Consider the following 20,939-nt stretch of genomic DNA (forward strand, 5'->3'; position numbering starts at 1 on the left):
GCAAGTCCAGGATGAGCGTCGAAGAACCAAACAATCCCAGATCATGCCAAATCGCCAATAATCAAATCCAGCTAACTGAGTTAGCGACGTACGAAGAACGGGCCCTGAGGTACGAAGAACTGAGATTTTGCGTTACAATAGTGCACTTTCTGAGATATATATTTTTTCTCGTGACTGGTGAGATTGTCGTTTACATGATTAATTTGTTGGAAACACACACTTATTTTCGACTTGTCGGAGTCGGGCTTTAACTACAGCACAAACTGTTTGCATTGCCTTAAGATTATTTGCGAGTGGCTCTTTCCTTTACACTATTGGAGATGGCACTCGATTGCTCCTGTCTGCCTCGCTGCCTGCTGTGAGTGTTTTTGCTTCGTTGCTGTAAGCTCCGTCTTAGCCTCGTATTTCCTTATTTTGAACCATAATTTACTACAATTTCTAGTTGTTTATACTACTACTAAATACGGCTTGCCCAACATCGCTGGCTTCCGTTGCTACTAGCACAACACGGTAGTAATTCGCTAGCCTGTTAACGCGCCACCCGTGCGCTCAGCTATTTTTATTTATTTATTTTTCTCTCGCGCGCTCGCGCCTTTGAGTTCATAAAAGCTCAGGTGAGTAAGAATCACTCAACAAACACGGTGAGTAATGTCTTGTCCTGTTATTATCATGCGTCCAAGGGGCAACATTCTGATCTGAAAAATGAAGCCTACCCGGAAGTGCGAAAAACTGCAATACATCGAAAATCCGCTAGGGGAAGGTCCCAAAAGGGAGCAAATGTCCATAGCCCCCATGTTAAAATGTCCGTTTTCACAGCATAAAATCATGTTTTTACAGGTTGGTCCCATGGACTTTTATTGGATTTTTCGATAGGTTCCGAGTGCCTGACAACGGCGAGGGTAGTGAATTTTTTTCTAACTCGTTAGTTTAGATAGTATTTAGATATAAAATGTATGACAATAAGGGCGTGGTTAACTTTGATTGACAGCTTGATTGACAGCTGAAAGGCAGAATGACAACATAAGAAGCGCCATTTTTTAATACAGTTGACATATAATACTACTGTTTCTGTATCATGAAATGTAGTTTTAAGAGTTTTTCAGGCGAGAATGTAGTTGTTTAAAGCTCAAATCTGTGGTTTATTTATAAAGATTTATGAAAATTGTATCCAGTTGTGAGATCCAGCGATGACCGGGCGCTCGGCGCGATGTACCCCGCCTGGAGCAGCCTTTCATCGGCTAGACGTTTTGAGGTTTGCCGCTGACTCTGGCGTCTCTGTAGTGGTTAAACATGAGATATAATTCGTCTTGTCTATATCTAACGGGCGATTTTTGGTCTCGTGGGCAATCGTTTTGGCTGAGGGGAAGTTTCATAACTTTATAAGCTATATTTAACTTGTACCGTTGTATGGTTAGACTAGATCGAGCGCATGACTTTTTATGTTTGACTGAATTGTTTGCTTTATTTGTATAGCTTATTGTAACTTTACCTTTTACTTATACTTTTATAATAGCTAATATTGATAAAACTGAAATTTAACAAAAAGAGACTGGGTTGAGTTTTGTCATTTTAAATTTTAATACAACGAAGATGATCTGTAATGTTGTTTACTGCAACATCTGTTGTTTAGTACAAATGCACATATTGCCTGGACCATATTAAAATGTTTAATATTTTTATATTATATTTAAAACGAAAAGAGGCAGGTTTGTGTTTTATATTTCGTTTTGTTATAAATAGGCAAACGTTATGTGCAGTGAATATAATCAATACGCGTTGCCTGAACCACATTTGTGTGGCTATAATGTTTAAGATTTCTTTAAATGAAAACGAAAAGAGTTAGTATGGTGTTTTATAACATATTTCGTTGCCTAAAATATACACAGAGATAACCGGAGTAGCAGAGCGAGCTGAGTGACGCGCGCTGCGTCAGAAGGTGGGCGGGGTTAGGGTTTCCCAAGATTTTCCAAGATGGCAAACGGCTTCAAACCCGTTCTTCAGAAAGTCTATGGGTGACGTCACAGACGCTTTGTCCATATTTTTTACAGTCTATGCATGCGTCGCGTCTGAATGCGTTGTTGTTTTTGGAGCTCTATCGATTTGATTTATAATTCTTGATTTTTCTCGCTGCCTGCTGTGAGTGTGTTTGCTTCGGAGCTGTAAGCTCCGTCTTAGCCTCGTATTTCCTTGTTTTGAACCATCATTTACTACAATTTCTAGTTGTTTATATTACTACTAAATACAGCTTACCCAACCATGACGCACAACACGCTAGTAATTCGCTAGCCTGTTAACGCGCCACCCTTGCGCTCAGCTATTTTTATTTATTTATTTTCTCTCGCGCCTTTGAGTTCATAAAAGCTCAGGTGAATAAGAAACACTCAACAAACACGGTGAGTAATGTCTTGTCCTGTCATTATCATGTGTTGCGTCTGAATGCGTTGTTGTTTTTGGAGCTCTATCGATTTGATTTATAATTCTTGATTTTTCTCTTTAAACTCGCTTACAACGAACATTTTCTACTTTTCCTCACTGAGAAGCACTACTGCTCAAACCTCATTGTTACAACGCGGACTGTTGAGCAGACGCGTCTCAAGCCTATTAGTGATCCAACGCTGCATACTCTTAAAGGTTACGTCCGTGGATCACGGCTGAACGCGTCTTCTCCACACTCACTTATAAACAAACACTTTTTTTTCGCCTATCGTGCGTCTACTCTACACCCCTACCACTAAAAAACCTCATAGTTACAACGCGGACTGTTGAGCAGACGCGTCTCAAGCCTATTAGTGATCCAACGCTGCATACTCTTAAAGGTTACGTCCGTGGATCACGGCTGAACGCGTCTTCTCCACACTCATTTACAAACAAACTTATAATATAAATTAGTATTAATATTGATAGCATCACTGGTAGCTTCGTTGCTAACTCACTGTCCATCTGTTAAAATGGCGAATATATCAGATGTAAGTAGTCTACCGCTTGGTGCAGGTGAGGACACATTTGAGCTTCACGCACTGCAGTCTGAGCTGGAAGCTGTTGAGAAACAGATCCACAACCTTTTATTGAGACAGGCCGAGCTGAGAGACCGGTGTTTGGCTCTTGAAACATCACGTGCCGATGCACACAAATCAGTGTTTAACGTTACTAACCCGCTGACTCCGACCGCGTCTACTCCGTGCGTTCCTCAGCATCGGTCGCAATCAGCCATGGTCTCGTTCACTCCGGCTCCAACACGCCACCACGAAGCCTGGGTGGTTCCGCAGCGGAAGACGCGAGTCAGGTTTAGACCAAGACTTTCTCCGACCCTCCCGGTTTTCGAGTTATCCACACAAAACCGCTTCTCCCCTCTACGCGAAACAGAACGCGATGCTGTGATCATCGGCGATTCCATCGTTCGGCACGTACACGCTACGTTAGGTAAAAGTAAGGTGCAAAGTCACTGCTTCCCTGGTGCTCGTGTTTCTGAAATCGCTGCTCGCGTTCCCGAGATCCTGAACGGTGACGAGCGCGTCGGAACTGTGGTCCTGCACGCGGGAGTGAACGACATCAGGCTGCGCCAGACGGAGATTCTGAAGAAAGACTTCAGGAATCTAATCGATACGGTACGCAGCACATCGCCTGAAACAACGATCATTGTGTCAGGACCGCTTCCCACGTACCGACTAGGGCATGAAAAGTTCAGCAGATTATTTGCGCTAAATGAATGGTTAATGTCATGGTGCAATGAGCAGAAACTGCTCTTTGTAAATAATTGGAATCTGTTTTGGGAGCATCCTAGGCTTTTCCGTGCTGATGGCTTACACCCAAGCAGATTCGGAGCGGATCTTCTGTCAGATAACATCTCCAAAATGTTAAATACCCTTTGACTAGTAACCAAAAGTCCAAATCATAGTCTCTGCTGCACCAATTCAACTGATATAAATACTAGTGTAGAACATTGCATAGAAACCGTGTCTATTCCTCGTTTAGTGAGATCAAATAATAAATCTAATGCAGGATCTAGGAAAAATCTAATTGTTATTAAAACAGAAAATGTTGCTATTAGTAAACAAAAACTATTTCTAAAGCTAGGTCTTCTAAACATTAGATCACTCACACCTAAGGCAGTTATTGTAAATGAAATAGTCACAGATAATAGCTTCGATGTACTTTGCCTTACTGAAACCTGGCTTAAACCAAATGATTATTTCGGTATTAATGAGTCTACTCCTCCTGGATACTGTTATAAGCATAAGCCCCGTCTGATTGGCCGTGGCGGAGGTGTTGCAACCATTTATAAAGATATTCTAAATGTTACTCAGAAAACGGGTTATAAGTTTATTTCATTTGAAGTACTTGTACTAAATGTTACGCTCTTAGATGTTAGAAAAACATCCCTATTATCTCTAGCCTTGGCTACCGTATATAGACCGCCAGGGCCTTACGCTGATTTCCTAAAAGAGTTTGCAGATTTTCTCTCAGACCTATTAGTCAATGTCGATAAAGCATTAATTGTTGGAGATTTTAACATACACGTAGATAATCCAAATGATGCGTTAGGAGCTGCGTTTACAGATTTATTAAATTCATTTGGGGTCAAGCAAAACGTCACCGGACCAACTCATCGTCTTAATCATACACTCGATTTAATTATATCACATGGAACCGATCCGACCGATATAGATATCATTCCACAAAGTGATGAAGTCACTGATCACTACATGGTAACTTGCATATTACGTACTGCTGTAATATGTCATGCGGCGTCGCGTTATCAACCAGGCAGAACAATCCTCCCATCCACCATAGATAATTTCTCAAATTGCTTATCTAATCTGTCTCAGCTGCTGCCTGAACCCAAACAAACAGATGAACTAGAAGAACTAACTAGCACTATGAGCACCATTCTCTCTAGAACATTGGATGTGGTTGCACCTATTAAATTAAAAAAGGTCAGAGAGAAAAATAAAGCACCATGGTATAACAATACTACGCATGTTTTAAAGAGAGAAACGCGTATTTTAGAGCGTAAATGGAAACAAACTAATTTAGAGGTCTTTAGAATCGCGTGGAAAGACAGTATGTCACGTTATAAAAAGGCCCTAAAAGCTGCCAGGGCTGAGCACCTCCGCAAACTAATAGAAAACAACCAAAACAATCCAAGGTTTCTATTTAACACCGTGGCTAGACTAACACATAAACAGACGTCACCCGAACAAAATATCCCGTTACAGTTCAGTAGTAATGATTTCATGAACTTCTTCACTGAGAAAATAGAAAGCATCAGAACCACAATTATAAACGTTCAATCTTCAATCGCGCCTTATAATTCAGCTTCAATTATCACCCCGAAAGAACAATTACAGTGCTTTACAACTATAGAACAAAAAGAGTTAAATAAACTTATCACTTCATCTAAAACAACAACATGTTTATTAGATCCTATACCAACTAAACTACTGAAAGAAGTGTTACCTGTAGTGGAAGAGCCTCTCCTCAATATTATTAACTCATCTTTATCTTTAGGTCATGTTCCAAGAACATTTAAACTGGCAGTTATAAAACCTCTCATTAAGAAACCACAATTAGATCATAATAATCTAGCAAATTATAGACCCATTTCAAATCTTCCATTTATGTCTAAAATATTAGAAAAAGTGGTGTCCGCTCAACTGGGCTCTTTCTTGCAACAAAATGAGATCTATGAAAAGTTTCAGTCTGGATTCAGACCGCATCATAGCACTGAAACTGCGCTCGTTAAAATCACAAATGATTTACTTTTAGCTTCTTGACCAAGGCTGTATCTCAATACTAGTTTTACTTGATCTTAGTGCTGCGTTCGATACTATAGATCATACATTACTCTTAGATCGACTACAAAATTATACTGGTGTTCAAGGACAAGCACTAAGCTGGTTCAAATCATACCTATCTGACCGCTACCATTTTGTCTATTTAAATGGAGAAAAATCGATCATAACTCCAGTAAACTATGGAGTGCCGCAGGGATCTGTATTAGGCCCTCTGTTATTTTCAATATATATGATGCCACTTGGAAATATTATAAGGAAACATGGAATTAGTTTCCATTGTTATGCTGATGACACTCAAATATATATTTCATCACGGCCGGATGAAAACGCAAAATTTTCCAAATTGACAGAGTGTGTTAAAGATATGAAAGATTGGATGACCCGTAATTTTCTTTTATTAAATCCAGACAAGACAGAGGTAATACTTATCGGTTCAAAAAACCGCCCACAAAACCTCGCACAATACAACTTTAACATCATAGGATGTCCTGTTACTTTATCCTCTACAGTAAAAGACCTGGGTGTCATACTCGATTGCAACCTGTCTTTTGAAAATCATATTTCATATGTTACAAAAACAGCATTTTTCCACCTTAGAAACATTGCTAAGCTACGTAATATGCTATCAGTTTCTGATGCAGAAAAGTTAGTTCATGCATTCATGACCTCGAGACTGGATTACTGTAATGCTTTACTAGCTGGTTGTCCTGCATCCTCAATAAACAAGCTACAGTTAGTCCAAAATGCCGCCGCTAGAGTTCTTACTAGATCAAGAAAATATGATCATATAACACCGATTTTATCATCACTGCATTGGTTACCTATAAAGCTCCGTATTAATTACAAGGTATTGCTACTGACCTATAAAGCCCTAAACGGCTTAGCTCCAGTCTATTTAACGGATCTTTTATCACCCTATAATCCATCGCGCTCTTTAAGATCACTAAATTCAAGGCTTTTGGTCATACCTAGGATATCCAGAACCACCAAAGGAGGGAGAGCATTCTCACATTTGGCTCCAAAACTCTGGAATAGTCTTCCTGATACTGTTCGTTGCTCAGACTCGCTCTCCCAGTTTAAAACTAGATTAAAGTCGCATCTCTTCAGCCAGGCATTCATATAATCCTACAGTTCAAACTACAATCCGGCCTCTAGCTCATAAATGCCAGAGGAGAACTGGCCCCCGACTGAGCCTGGGTTCTCCCAAGGTTTTTTTTTCTCCATTAGGTCACCTGATGGAGTTTTAGGACACCATTAGGTCACTTGATGAAGTTTTTCGGTTCCTTGCCACTGTTGCCTTTGGCTTGCTCAGTTGGGGATATTTTGGGGATATTTAATTTAATTTTATCAATCAATAAATTCCTCTTGAAACAAACTTTGTTGTATTATTTTAATTTAATACCGTGAAGCTGCTTTGATACAATCTGTATTGTGAAAAGCGCTATACAAATAAACTTGACTTGACTTGACTTGACATGTTACAAAAACAGCCTTTTTCCACCTTAGAAACATTGCTAAGCTACGTAATATGCTATCAGTTTCTGATGCAGAAAAGTTAGTTCATGCATTCATGACCTCGAGACTGGATTACTGTAATGCTTTATTAGCTGGTTGTCCTGCATCCTCAATAAACAAGCTACAGTTAGTCCAAAATGCCGCCGCTAGAGTTCTTACGAGATCAAGAAAATATGATCATATAACACCGATTTTATCATCACTGCATTGGTTACCTATAAAGTTCCGTATTAATTACAAGGTATTGCTACTGACTTATAAAGCCCTAAACGGCTTAGCTCCAGTCTATTTAACGGATCTTCTATCGCCCTATAATCCATCGCGCTCTTTAAGATCACTAAATTCAAGGCTTTTGGTCATACCTAGGATATCCAGAACCACCAAAGGAGGGAGAGCATTTTCACATTTGGCTCCAAAACTCTGGAATAGTCTTCCTGATACTGTTCGTTGCTCAGACTCACTCTCCCAGTTTAAAACTAGATTAAAGTCGCATCTCTTCAGCCAGGCATTCATATAATCCTACAGTTCAAACTACAATCCGGCCTCTATCCAATGCCAGAGGAGAACTGGCCCCCGACTGAGCCTGGGTTCTCCCAAGGTTTTTTTTCTCCATTAAGGCACCTGATTGAGTTTTAGGACACCATTAGGTCACTTGATGGAGTTTTTCGGTTCCTTGCCACTGTTGCCTTTGGCTTGCTCAGTTGGGGATATTTTGGGGATATTTAATTTAATTTAATCAATCAATAAATTCCTCTTGAAACAAACTTTGTTGTATTATTTTAATTTAATACTGTGAAGCTGCTTTGATGCAATCTGTATTGTGAAAAGCGCTATACAAATAAACTTGACTTGACTTGACTTGACCTTAAGATTATTTGCGAGTGGCTCTTTCCTTTACACTATTGGAGATGCGGAGAACTTGATGGAAAGTGCTGTCTGTCGTGTCATTCGGAGTTTACCTGGCGCTTTTAGGTTTAGAAAAACAGTTTTAGGTTTTTTTGTGGCATTTCCAAGCCACTTAAAGGAGCTGTATGTAGTTTTCAGCGGCCTCTAGCGGTGATGTTTCAGATTGCAACCAATAAGTTGACAAGCGCGTGCTCTTGCGCGTGCTCGAATTTAGGAGCGAGCACTGTGGATACCGGCCAGACTGAGACGCGTCACGCAACACACCAGAGAGAGCATCCCACAACATGCTAGAAACTCAGGTAAACTCCCACTGCAACGTTACAATAATAGGCTACTTTTATCAGCTTGACGTTGAACTAATGCTCCATGCTCGTACCATGATAAGAATGGAACCCTATCAACCGTGCCGAATTTTGCCACTGCAAGCACTACTTCACATTTTCTTCAGGAAATGTATACATTCTAGGTTTGTAGATAAGGTCTCTCCACGATTCAAACGCCCTGCCGATGTTGATCCGTGTTTTTTCACCCGAAGTTCATCCGATTCACGTCTGGCCTTTAATACGAGCTTCAGCAGAAAGAAAAAAACGTTTTATTGTTTTTTTTATCAATATGTGGAGTTTGTGTTGGAGTCTGTGTTGTGCTGGGAGCAGGTCGTTTCTTAGTGTTATCAGACATGTCATAAGTTGCATAAGTCACAAGTCCATGTCATAAGTTGCAGTGTCGTCGCTGTTGAGTGCAAAATCAGTAGGCTAGACGAGGCGAGAGGCTCGGGAGCGCTCCGCGCATGCAGGTGACGTCACTGGATTTCGCGGTAAATCCGACCCGGCACCTTCACATAAACATAAGAATACTTGCTTTCAGAGGTAATAGCAAAACCCGAAAAGTGGATCATTTTAATGTGATATTACAACCCCTTCACACACAGGCAATAAAAAAAGGATTCGTTTTAGTAGAAAAGCTACATACAGCACCTTTAAGACCCAATGTTGTAAAGCAGTTTTTTTTTTAAGCAGTTTTTTTTTAGGCTATCATAATTTTTTATGAAGATCATGCATTCATGACCATGCCGATTACAGTATATGTTACTCAGGCTTCACTAACGTGATTGGTACCATAGACTATAGGCTAGACCAGGGGTCGGCAACCTAAGGCACGCGTGCCAAATGCGACTCTGATACTTTCCAGACAAGTTACATACTCTCCTGTCACTTGTTTCAAGAGCTTCACTTGGTCAAAAACCAAGTGATAACCTGTACAATGTAAAATTGTCAACATCAAATTATGTACTACATATTACAGCATTGTTTCAATACAAGACATACCAATGGACTCGCGCAGCTTTCTGTCTTCTTTGGGCACCAGATGTTCCTTCCTCACCCGAAACAAAGGACTTATTCGATTAGCTTGCGTTGATATAAGGACTGGTCTTCCTTCTCTGCTGTAAAACAAGAAAGTCTCGACTTACTCTATGTGCAATTACTATTGTTCTTGAAACATAAATTAAGACAGTTATAAATAAGTTAATTTACCATACGATTCAAGTCAAGTCAAGTCAAGTCAAGTTTATTTGTATAGCGCTTTTCACAATACAGATTGTATCTAAGCAGCTTCACAGTATTAAATTAAAATAATACAACAATGTTTGTTTCAAGAGGAATTTATTGATTGATAAAATTAAATTAAATATCCCCAAAATATCCCCAACTGAGCAAGCCAAAGGCAACAGTGGCAAGGAACCGAAAAACTCCATCAAGTGACCTAATGGTGTCCTAAAACTCCATCAGGTGACCTAATGGAGAAAAAAAACCTTGGGAGAACCCAGGCTCAGTCGGGGGCCAGTTCTCCTCTGGCATTTATGAGCTACAGGCCGGATTGTAGTTTGAACTGTAGGATTATATGAATGCCTGGCTGAAGAGATGCGACTTTAATCTAGTTTTAAACTGGGAGAGCGAGTCTGAGCAACGAACAGTATAGAACTCTGCATAACAGTGAGGAATACTCCCATTGGTGCACAGGGTGAGTAGGTCTTTTTTCTTTAAGGCACTGATCACTGGAGGATTTTCATACAATGAGCTGGGGTGTGTGGTTCTGGTGCCTCTGGTGCCTCTTGTTGCCTGTTGTGCCACCGTCAGTTTTCGGAAGGTTGGGGCGGTGAAATCATACTTGAAGAAGATTGTTTTTGGTTCATCTTTCGTGTAGCGGAACCATTTAATCTTCTGCCAATGAACTGATTGTCCCTCCTCATCTTTTGTTCTGTTTTTGAGTATGTGGTTGGAGAGGGACTTGAAGTACAGAAAGTCCTTGTGTCCAAGTTCATGTACAGTGCATTACGTAATCAGATTACTTTTTGATGTTATGAGTAAAGAAACACATTACAAGTAACATGCATTACGTAATCAGATTAATTTTGATGTTATGAGTAAAAAACACATTACAATAACGTGCATTATGAAATCAGATTACTTTTTGATCTAACAAATAAAGTAATGCATTACAAGTGTCATACATATGTAATCACATGACTTTTTTCAATGTCAATGAAAATTACATTCTAATAATACAAGTACATTTATTTACAGTAAAAAAGTCACTGCAGATTAAGTTTTTAAGTTTTAAATTTCAAAAACAATATTCACATTATAATTATGAATTGTAGCTGAAATATAGCAGTTGATGCATGACGTCCACTACAGTGGACATGTGATTAATCAGAGTTTTCTCTCAATCTAAAATAAAAACTTGGAAAATTTTACTGTGATATGACTCATTAGATACTGCTTGATGCTGCAAATATTTTTTTTACCTACAAGAGTCTCCTAGATTAGAAGGAATGGGTGGATATTCTGAAGCAACTTGGCATGTCTGACTGACCCTTGGCCATCTTGATTTGGAGGGGGAAAAAATCGAAATACAAAGGCTTGCCACTTGATTGCAATTTATAGGATGATGCACAAGGGTCCAATGAAGAGATTGATGTGCAACTTTGCCATAAAAACCCGTGCAAATTCAAGAAAATGCATTTTTAATAGCTGTCCACTGTAGTGACCACTATGCGTGAAAGGGTTAATTAGCAAAACTTGGACACTAAATATTTCATATTCAATTATTTTAATGATCACAATTAAAGTTTTCATTTTATTAACTGAACAAGCGCAACATTCAGCATTCAATCAAATATTATAAAATATGTATTATTATTAATAATGTTATTTCAACATAATATCTCGTTATTTTCGACATAATATGTGTGGGTGCAACAAGCAAGATGTGCATTTGTAAATCCGGTGACGCGTGCATTGATTTTTATTAATAATCTAGTGTTTTCTGACAGTGTCGACTCGGCTGCAAAGATGAAGTTGACGATCGCCGTATAGTGAACGCGCCTATAGAGAGAAATGCACATAATGGATTACATAATCAGAGAGTAGCCTTTTTCTTTTCGTTTTGAATTATTTCGTTTAAAGACATTTCAAGCTTTGTGTATTTGATGTATTTCTCATGTCTGTGTGTGAGGCATACAATGAGTTTCGTTAAGTTATGCGCTCCAGTTAACGTGCAATGCAAGATTATCTTTTTTTTTATTATTATTTATTAAATCTTATTTATCTTATTTATAGATACAGGCTGATGAAAAATGTATTAAAATTAAGATACAATTTATACAAAACGAAATTCACTTTTACTCGTGCTGTTCACTTTTCATAAATCAACATACATGGGGAAAAAAATAACATTATAACATTTGAACAAATATGAAAATAAATGCGCTTATTTAAAGGCTACAACAGTATAGGCCTACAGACTCTCTATTTGAACAAATTGCTGCACATTCATTTAATTCTGAATTTTGCACACACAAGTTGATAGGCATTTGTTCAAATCAAGTTCATGATAATTGTGCGTGCATTTATTAATCATTATGATACTAAAATCATAACAAAGTAGGTTATGCTATGTACAAAAAAATCAGATGAGCCCAGAATATTCCAAACTGCCGTAGCCAAGGCGACATCTAGTCATAGGGTCCGTGCACTTTTTGATCATTTCATTTCCTGTTTAGAATGGAATAAGGAGAAATGAAAACCAGCTCGTTTATTCGTTTTTTTTGGCTAGATTTTGGCTAGATTTTTCATTTTTCGTTTATGGTTTACAAGTCGGTTTATGGGTTCGATATTTCATTTGCACACGTGGGCGGCGCTGAAACGCCCCTTTCATCTGATTGGTCAAACCGCTCCGCCTTCAGTAAGCTGTGAGCTTTTCTTTCTGTCAGGCAGAATAAGAGTCAGTAGGCTACGAGTGCGGCACTGACAAATGCCCTTTAATGAAATAATGTCTGAAACCACCACTCACTGTTAACTACACACAGTATTTGATTTAGAAATATGTTGCTGGTCACGTAATTCGTGCTGCTGCGACTTGCAAGCAACCCCATTAATGTGAGCCACAGTATATGACAGATTATATTAGCATATTTCCCATTGATAAAACAGTGCAAATAGTTCCGTCTCTTTGGATAAAAGGGAAGTGGAAATAAAAATCAATAATAGGCTGAACTGTACCATGATAATATGTCCGTAACATTTACCCCTCTAGTCTTTTATTTACATCAAAAGGCAGGTAGGCGTGTGTGACATATAGCCTATGGGCTATAAATAATTTTGAATAGAAATAAAGTTTATATTTTTTTGAATTTAAGCACGTGTAGCCTACTCAGTTCACATGAAAAGAAAGAGACAGAAAAGAGAGAAGCCAGAATCAGTGAACGTAAATTAAATACTGACAAAATTACCAGGTTTGGGATTAATTGTTATTATTATTATGAGAAATTGACTCCGCCTAGAACTTTGATGCTTCACCAAACTCAGCTCAGACCCTCAGACTGGTCTAACTTGCTTCTAACTGGTCAGACTTTCCCAAAAAATCCATCGACTTGAGTTATCTGAGCAATGAAGGCCGTAATACTTAATGCTGTCCACTAGAGGGGGCGACAGGATAATAAGTGTTTTCTACTCTCTTTCCCTGTTTGCATCAGTTTAAATGACAAATAAATGCATGAATTTCATTATGATAACAGGTTAAACGTCGTAATTAGCCAGCATAGGACGCAAATGAAAATACAATTTGATATTTGTGATATTTAAACTGTGTATTATTAATAAATATTGTTTCATATCTTGTTCATGCTTTATACATTTTAACCAGTGCTAATTTAAATAAAATGAATGAATAGAACTATATAATAATTAATTATAATATGGTAACTTTGGTCCAAAGTAATCTGTGATAAACAGTGTATAGGCCTACTATGTTTCATCTGCTTATTTATTATAGTCAAAATAATCCAGCAATTATGTTTTATCGAATGTTATTCGAATTCAAGATGTAGAAGCTCAGATCAATAATGAGGCGTACAGGCCATAAATAACAAATAGACATTACAACATTTTTATTATTCATAAGAATTTAAGTTAATAACATCTAAAACAAAGAATACATGTATTACAGGGCAAGTATAAGTATTAGTATTTTTAATGTTTTTGAAAGAAGTTTCCTCTGCTCATCAAGCCTGCATTTATTTGATCAAAAATACAGAAAAAAAAGTAATATTGTGATATATTTTTACAATTTAAAATAATTGGTTTAAATGATCATTTATTTCTGTGATGCAAAGCTGAATTTTCAGGATCATTACTCCAGTCTATCACATGATCCTTTAGAAATAATTCTAATATGATGATTCATTATCAAAGTTGGAAACAGTTCTGCTGCTTAATATGTTTTCATAACCTGTGATACTTTTTTTAGGATACTTTGATGAATAAAAAGTAAAAAAAAATAAAAAAATAAAAAAAGCAATTTTTTAAAAAATAGAAATCTTTTGTAACAACAATATACACTACTGGTCAGTAATTTGAGGTCAGTATTTATTTTTTATTTATTTTTAAATAAATCAATACTTTTATTCAGCAAGGATGTGTTAAATTGATAAATAAAAGTGATAGTAAAGAAGATTTATATTATTAGAAATGATATATATTTTTTAATAAATGCAGTTCTTTGTAACCTTTTATTCATCAAATATATTAGGCAGCAGAACTGTTTCCAACACTCATAATAAATCAGAATATTAGAATGATTTCTGGGGCTGTTTACACCTGGCCACTTCATGCGTTTTCTCAGATCGGATAGCTATCCGATCGTGAAAAGACCAGGGGCGCCTGTTTCAGAAAGGAGGTTAAGTGAAAACTCAGAGTATGTTAACCCTGAAATGAGGGAAACTCTGGGTTTTCTGTTTCAGAATGGGAGGTATGTTAAACCTGAGAAAGCAGAGTAAGTCAAGCCCGTTTCTGAAAGAGAGGTAACTTATACTCAGAGTCAGTTACCATGGTAACTTACTCTGTGAACCTAACCTGGCCGGGAGCAGGTTTTCTTCGGTAAACCCAGAGTTTCTTTCGGTCTCCTCCCCTTTTTTAAAGAGGAAGTGGTGTTTAAACACCTCATTCATTCTTTCAGTACATTTTTATTAATAAAATTAATCTTTAATTAATAAATACAATATTGCTATTTTTACTGTTTTTTTTTTTTTTTTCAATTCTTTAAATAAGATGAAGTCTATTAACTCCTTAACTGGCAACTGAATATACAGTAGTAGATTAGAGTTACATAATGTAGTTCTAAACAAATTCTACAGAATTAAACTGTGGCATTTACTGAAAATCACTGAACTCTGTTCATCTGTGCAACAGAAGTTGATGGACCGTCCTCCTGCTGTTCTTCCACTTTGGGGGCGGGGGGAGAGATAAGACTACCCATTTATACTTAGCTTTAAACTTAGATTCTACTCCACATAAAAATGTGAAAAAATCTGAATGTGTAGATTGTTTGATGTGACACATAACATTATCCCCATCGTCCTGTGAAGATGAGTACACTTTATAACACTATTTGTCATAATTTCTGGTGTATTGAGTAGGCTACTTACAACTGCCTGCAGGTTTTGTTGGGACAGGAGGCTCCAAAAGACACTGGGATGCTATTTAGTTATTTAATATGTCAAATATTTGTAAATTCAGGTAGCCTACACCCATGATATGCTCAAACCTTACCTGATTGAATTATGTTCTTATATTTAATTTTCAGCTGCTGCCATGTTCTTTTAATACCTGCAGGATTGCACCCATGAAAATTAAAATTAGGTTGAATAACATACTGTTCTTCCAGTTTCACCTCTGATATTATAACAGTTGGGTAAGTTACTCTAAAATAGTTATTAATTACTAACTACAAATGACATCTTCAACCGTGTAATTAGATTCATGTAATAATGACTATCTTTAGAAAGTATTGGTCTACTTATTAATAAATCCCATATCAACCTCAACCACTTGAACAATACAAGGAGAGACAAGAAACTGCACTTTTAATGCTTTCAAATAAACAATATACAATTGCATGGATTATTCTTGAATTGACCAAAGTGTGTAGAGGGAGAAGGTTACATAAAAAATATACCTTTTAAAAATGTATGTTAAATATACAGAATTGTTCTATAGTCTAATGCAATTACATCAGATTTTACTTCAAATTACAGAAGAATTAAGAGTAATCCCTTTAATTAAATGACAGTATTTAGATGACTTGGTAATTAATTACACCCAACACTGTATAACTAATTAAAATGTAAACATACGCATTGACTCGAGCAACTATTTTCTCCCTAGCTAACTCTAGTTGTCCTTCGCTGCTGCAGCCGATATTTAAAAAATAATAATATGTCTTCTTACGCTTGCAGAAGCTGGTGAGAAATATGCAGACCTCTTTTTGTCTGGCGCTGTTACCATGGTGACTCATAATATCTGCACTCCATTGATAATGGCTTTTTATAGTGGTGGTGTACGCGCTTAACCCAGAGTCAGTCAACTCAGAGTTGATTGAACTAATTTCCGCTGTTCTGTAACCGAAAACTCAGAGTTTCCCATCTCAGGGTAAGTCAACTCAGTTGAACCTCCTTTCTGAAACAGGCCCCAGGGGCCCGTTCTTCGTACGTCGCTAACTCAGTTAGCTGGATTTGATTGTTGGAGATTTGGCATGATCTTGGATTGTTTGGTTCTTCGACGCTCATCCTGGACTTGCTGTCATAGCAACAGGTGCCCAAGCTTAAACCTGCTCGGGAGCAGGCTTATTTCATGTTAACAGGATTAGATCCCGGCTTTATAAGCGGAGGTGATACGGGAAGTCTTTCGCAGCCATGTCTTGTCCGTTTTTACGACAAGAACCTGTCACTGAAGGTGGTCTCACGCTGCACAATCCACTGCCGCTTTCTGAGCATGCAGCCTGACATCAAACAATTCACCATTTACCTTGGAGAAGCGAGTCCAGAATATATCAAATAATACAAAAAGTAATGTAATCAAAAAGTATGCAGTTGACCGATTAAAAATATCTTAGATGGTGTGTGACTCCATGTCCTACATCACAAATGTGGAAGCAAAATGGCCTGGTTCTGTGCATGACTCCAGGATTTTCAGAGAGTCACATTTATGCACATTATTTGAACGTGGTAAGGAAATATTTAATATCAAGCTCACTGTATTACATACATTTATTCTGAGCCTAACAAAACTGCATTTTTCCAGGTGCTTACGACGGGATCCTGCTTGGTGACAGGGGCTATACCTGCAGGCAGTATTTCATGACGCCATTCCCTGACCCAAACCCCGGACCACAAACCCGTTTCAATGCAGCTCTAGCCAGGACAAGGGCACGCATTGAAATGACCTTTGGGCAACTAAAGGAAAGATTTCAGTGTCTGAGGGTTGCACCTGACAGGGCCTGTGACATTATTGTTGCATGTGCCATACTCCACAATAGTGCCACCATCAGAAAGGAGAGGACCCCTGTGGTGGAGGTGCAGCCTGATGATGACCTCCAGCCAGTGCACTTGGACCAACCTAGTGGCAGAGCTGCACGGGACAGAATTGTGGAACACCATTTTTTTTTTTTTTTTTTTTAAACAAAAACCTTCATTAAATGAATAGAAGACAAGACAACATGCTTAGTTCCTTGAGTTTTATTTCAATTATTCTTTGTCAAGAAAAGCCAATGATGGTCATCTTTTGCCTGCAATAAGATATATTGTTATCCAAGGTCAGCAATAGTACTCTGTGTGAAATAGTGTATTTAGCACTTACTCTGAAGTTCCTTTTGAAGCAACTCAATCTCTAGTGGCAGTTTTTTCTTCTTTAAGGTGTCAAGTTCTATTTCTCCCCTTCGTTTTTCTGTTTTTTCAGGTCAAAATACTACATTTTCTGTTGTAGATTCCGTTTATATACGGATATCACCCTGTGCCATGTTTGGATAAAAAGAATAAAAAAATATAAAAAAATTAAAAAGAACTGTCAACACAAGCCTCATGCAACAAAAATAAAAAGTACAAGTAGGTTACTACACTGCCCACCTCTGTATCACTTTGTGCAGTAGGCCTTTCCTCCTGCAACTCATATTGCAGTCAGAAATAATATGTACACAAGTTACTATAAATGAAGTAAAGTTATTTATGCACTTACAAGTACTTCCTCCAAAGGACAGTCATCTGAGAGGGTTTCTTCACTGTCCTGTGCAATGGAAACAAATGGGCATTACAAAGTGTTGCACTTTCTTCCCTTTTGATGTAAAGTTAGAAAAAGTCCACTTACTGCACATATTTCAGCCACTACTTTCTTGGGAACAGGTACAAGTGTTGGTGTATTATGTAAAACTGCACAAAAGAGGAAACACAATGGCATTACAATGAACTACACTATATGAACAAATGTGATCAGTAACTCATGGCAAAATATTCTTACATTAACTTCAGCAGTTTTCACCTTCACAAGTCAAAGCAATTGATCACTACTCAATATTTAACAGCTGAAATTACTGTACCAGCCATTTGGATTATATAGGCCTACTTAATTTAATGCGGCAAAAAAAAAGATATATTTTACAGTGTAGCAAGATCATTTAAAGCTCATTTACCAGTAATGAAGGTGTTGCTGCTACTGGTTCCTGGCTGTTGGTCTGAGGAAGAGCTGCCCCCAGGGATGCCCTCCACAATGGGTCGGTTCACATTTAACCCCAGGGCCAGCTCTACTGCTGGGGTATAATGTGGTGTAATGTGAGGGAGCAGGACCACCACCTGTTTTTTTTTTTTTCAGCTCAGCCTTTTTCTTGGTTGCTGTTATAAACAGACAAACACATTTAACGGTGCTTTTCTTTTGTAAAAGAGACAAAGAACAGTAGAAGTAGAAAAGATTACCATTTTGAAGAATATTCTTGTACTTCCCTTTTACTTGTTCCCATGTTCTAGTGCAGTGTTCTTCAACCCTGCTCCCGGAGGACCCCCAACACTGCTGGTTTTCTTTGTCTCCCTAATCAAACACACCGGATTCAATTCATCAACTCATTATCACATGGGTTAATGAGCTGATGAGTTGAATCAGGTGTGTTTGATTAGGGAGACAAAGAAAACGTGCAGTGTTGGGGGTCCTCCAGGAGCAGGGTTGAAGAACACTGTTCTAGTGGGTCCTGAGGTGGCTCTGACATTAAGCAATTATGAAATGATTAAAATACAAGAATATACACTGTAATAAGTGATATAACCATAACATGGAACACTTACGCATTTCATTTGTCTGCTACTTTTTGCCAGCCCTCTCTCCTGGCTTTTGCACACTTTGAGGTGTTCCCTGGCGTTTTAATTAAGGTTTCATATTCTGCATAACCTTCAATAACTCTTGCTCTGCTGCGGAGAAAAACTGTGCGCGCTCTTTGGCCATGGTGAGCAGCCAATAGCAGCGTTGCTGATCAATGTTTCTACTATCGATACATATCCCCTTTTAAACCAGCGCATGAACGCGCAGTTATCTCAGATAACTCAATCCAGCTATACTAATCATAACTGGCAGGTGTGTTCGAAGAAACGAATTAGTCAGATCATGATTAGGCCGATGATATCACCTTGGATGTCTCATAATTTGATCTTGGATGTTTCAAGCAACGTACGAAGAACGGGCCCCAGTTGCTATGACAGCAAGTCCAGGATGAGCGTCGAAGAACTCAGTTAGCTGGATTTGATTGTTGGCGATTTGGCATGATCTTGGATTGTTTGGGTCTTCGACGCTCATCCTGGACTTGCTGTCATAGCAACTGGGGCCCGTTCTTCGTACGTTGCTTAAAACATCTGAGATCAAACGAGACATCCAAGATGATATCATCGTGCTAATCATGATCTGACTAATTTGGTTCTTCGAACACACCTGCCGGATATGATTAGTATAGCTGGATTGAGTTAGTGAGATAATTGCGCGTTCACGCGCTGGTTTAAAAGGGGATATGTATCGATAGTAGAAACATTGATCAGCAACGCTGCTATTGGCTGCTCACCATGGCCAAAGAGCGCGCTCAGTTTTTCAACGCAGCAGAGCAGGAATTTTTACTGGAAGGGTATGCAGAGTTTGAAAAATATAATTAAAACGCCAGGGAACACTGGGAATCAAAGTGTGCAAAAGCCAGGAGAGAGGGCTGGCAAAAAGTAACAGACAAATTAAATGCGTAAGTGTTCCATGTTATGGTTATATCACTTATTACAGTATATATTCTTGTATTTTAATAATTTCATAATTGCTTAATGTCAGAGCCACCTCAGGACCCACTAGAACATGGGAACAAGTAAAAGTGAAGTACAAGAATATTCTTCAAACTGGTAATCTTTTCTACTTCTACTGATTAGTCTCTTTTAGCAAAGACATTTTAAATGATGTGTTTGTCTGTTTATGGTTATCTGCAACCAAGGAAAAGGCGGAGCAGAAAAAAACAGGTGGTGGTCCTGCACCCCCACGTTATACCCCGGCAGAAGAGCTGGCCCTTGGGCTAAATGAGAACCGACCCATTGTGGAGGGCATTCCTGGGGGCAGCTCTTCCTTAAGGCCTATTTATACTTCTGCGTCGGACCTACGCCGGAGCCTCTACGCTGTAGGCAACGCGTTGGTTTTAATTTATACTTCTGCGTCGTTGTCCGCGTTGACGCGCAATTACTCATGCAGAGGGACCATGTGAAACCCGAGGGAGGGGTTCTAGCAGACCAATCACAGCGCTTGCGTCCGCGTAGAATTGACGCGTTGTTACATTTTTGGAGAGGTGCGCATCAGGGTACGCCAAAGGGTACGCGCGCTAAGCACAGCCTACGACGTAGCTACGGCGTAAGTTCGACGCAGAAGTATAAATAGGCCTTTAGACCTAAAGCCAGGGACCAGTAACAACAACACCTTAATTACAGGTAAATGAGTTTTAAATCATCTTGCTACACTGTAAATAATTTGTTGCTGCATTAAATTAAGTATGTCTATAATCCAAATGGCTGGTACAGTATCAGCTCCGCTTATGAAGCCGGGATCTAATCCTGTTAACATGAAATAAGCTTGCGCACCTGTTGCTATGACAGCAAGTCCAGGAGGAGCGTCGAAGAACCAAACAATCCCAGATCATGCCAAATCGCCAATAATCAAATCCAGCTAACTGAGTTAGCGACGTACGAAGAACGGGCCCCAGGTGCGCAAGCTTAAACCTGCTCGGGAGCAGGCTTATTTCATGTTAACAGGATTAGACTGCGGCTTCATAAGCGGAGCTGATACGGGAAGTCCAGCGCTTATGAAGCAGGGATCTAATCCTGTTAACATGAAA

Source organism: Leuciscus leuciscus (genome assembly GCF_965113295.1).
Source record: "Leuciscus leuciscus genome assembly, chromosome: 13".
NCBI lineage: Eukaryota > Metazoa > Chordata > Actinopteri > Cypriniformes > Leuciscidae > Leuciscus > Leuciscus leuciscus.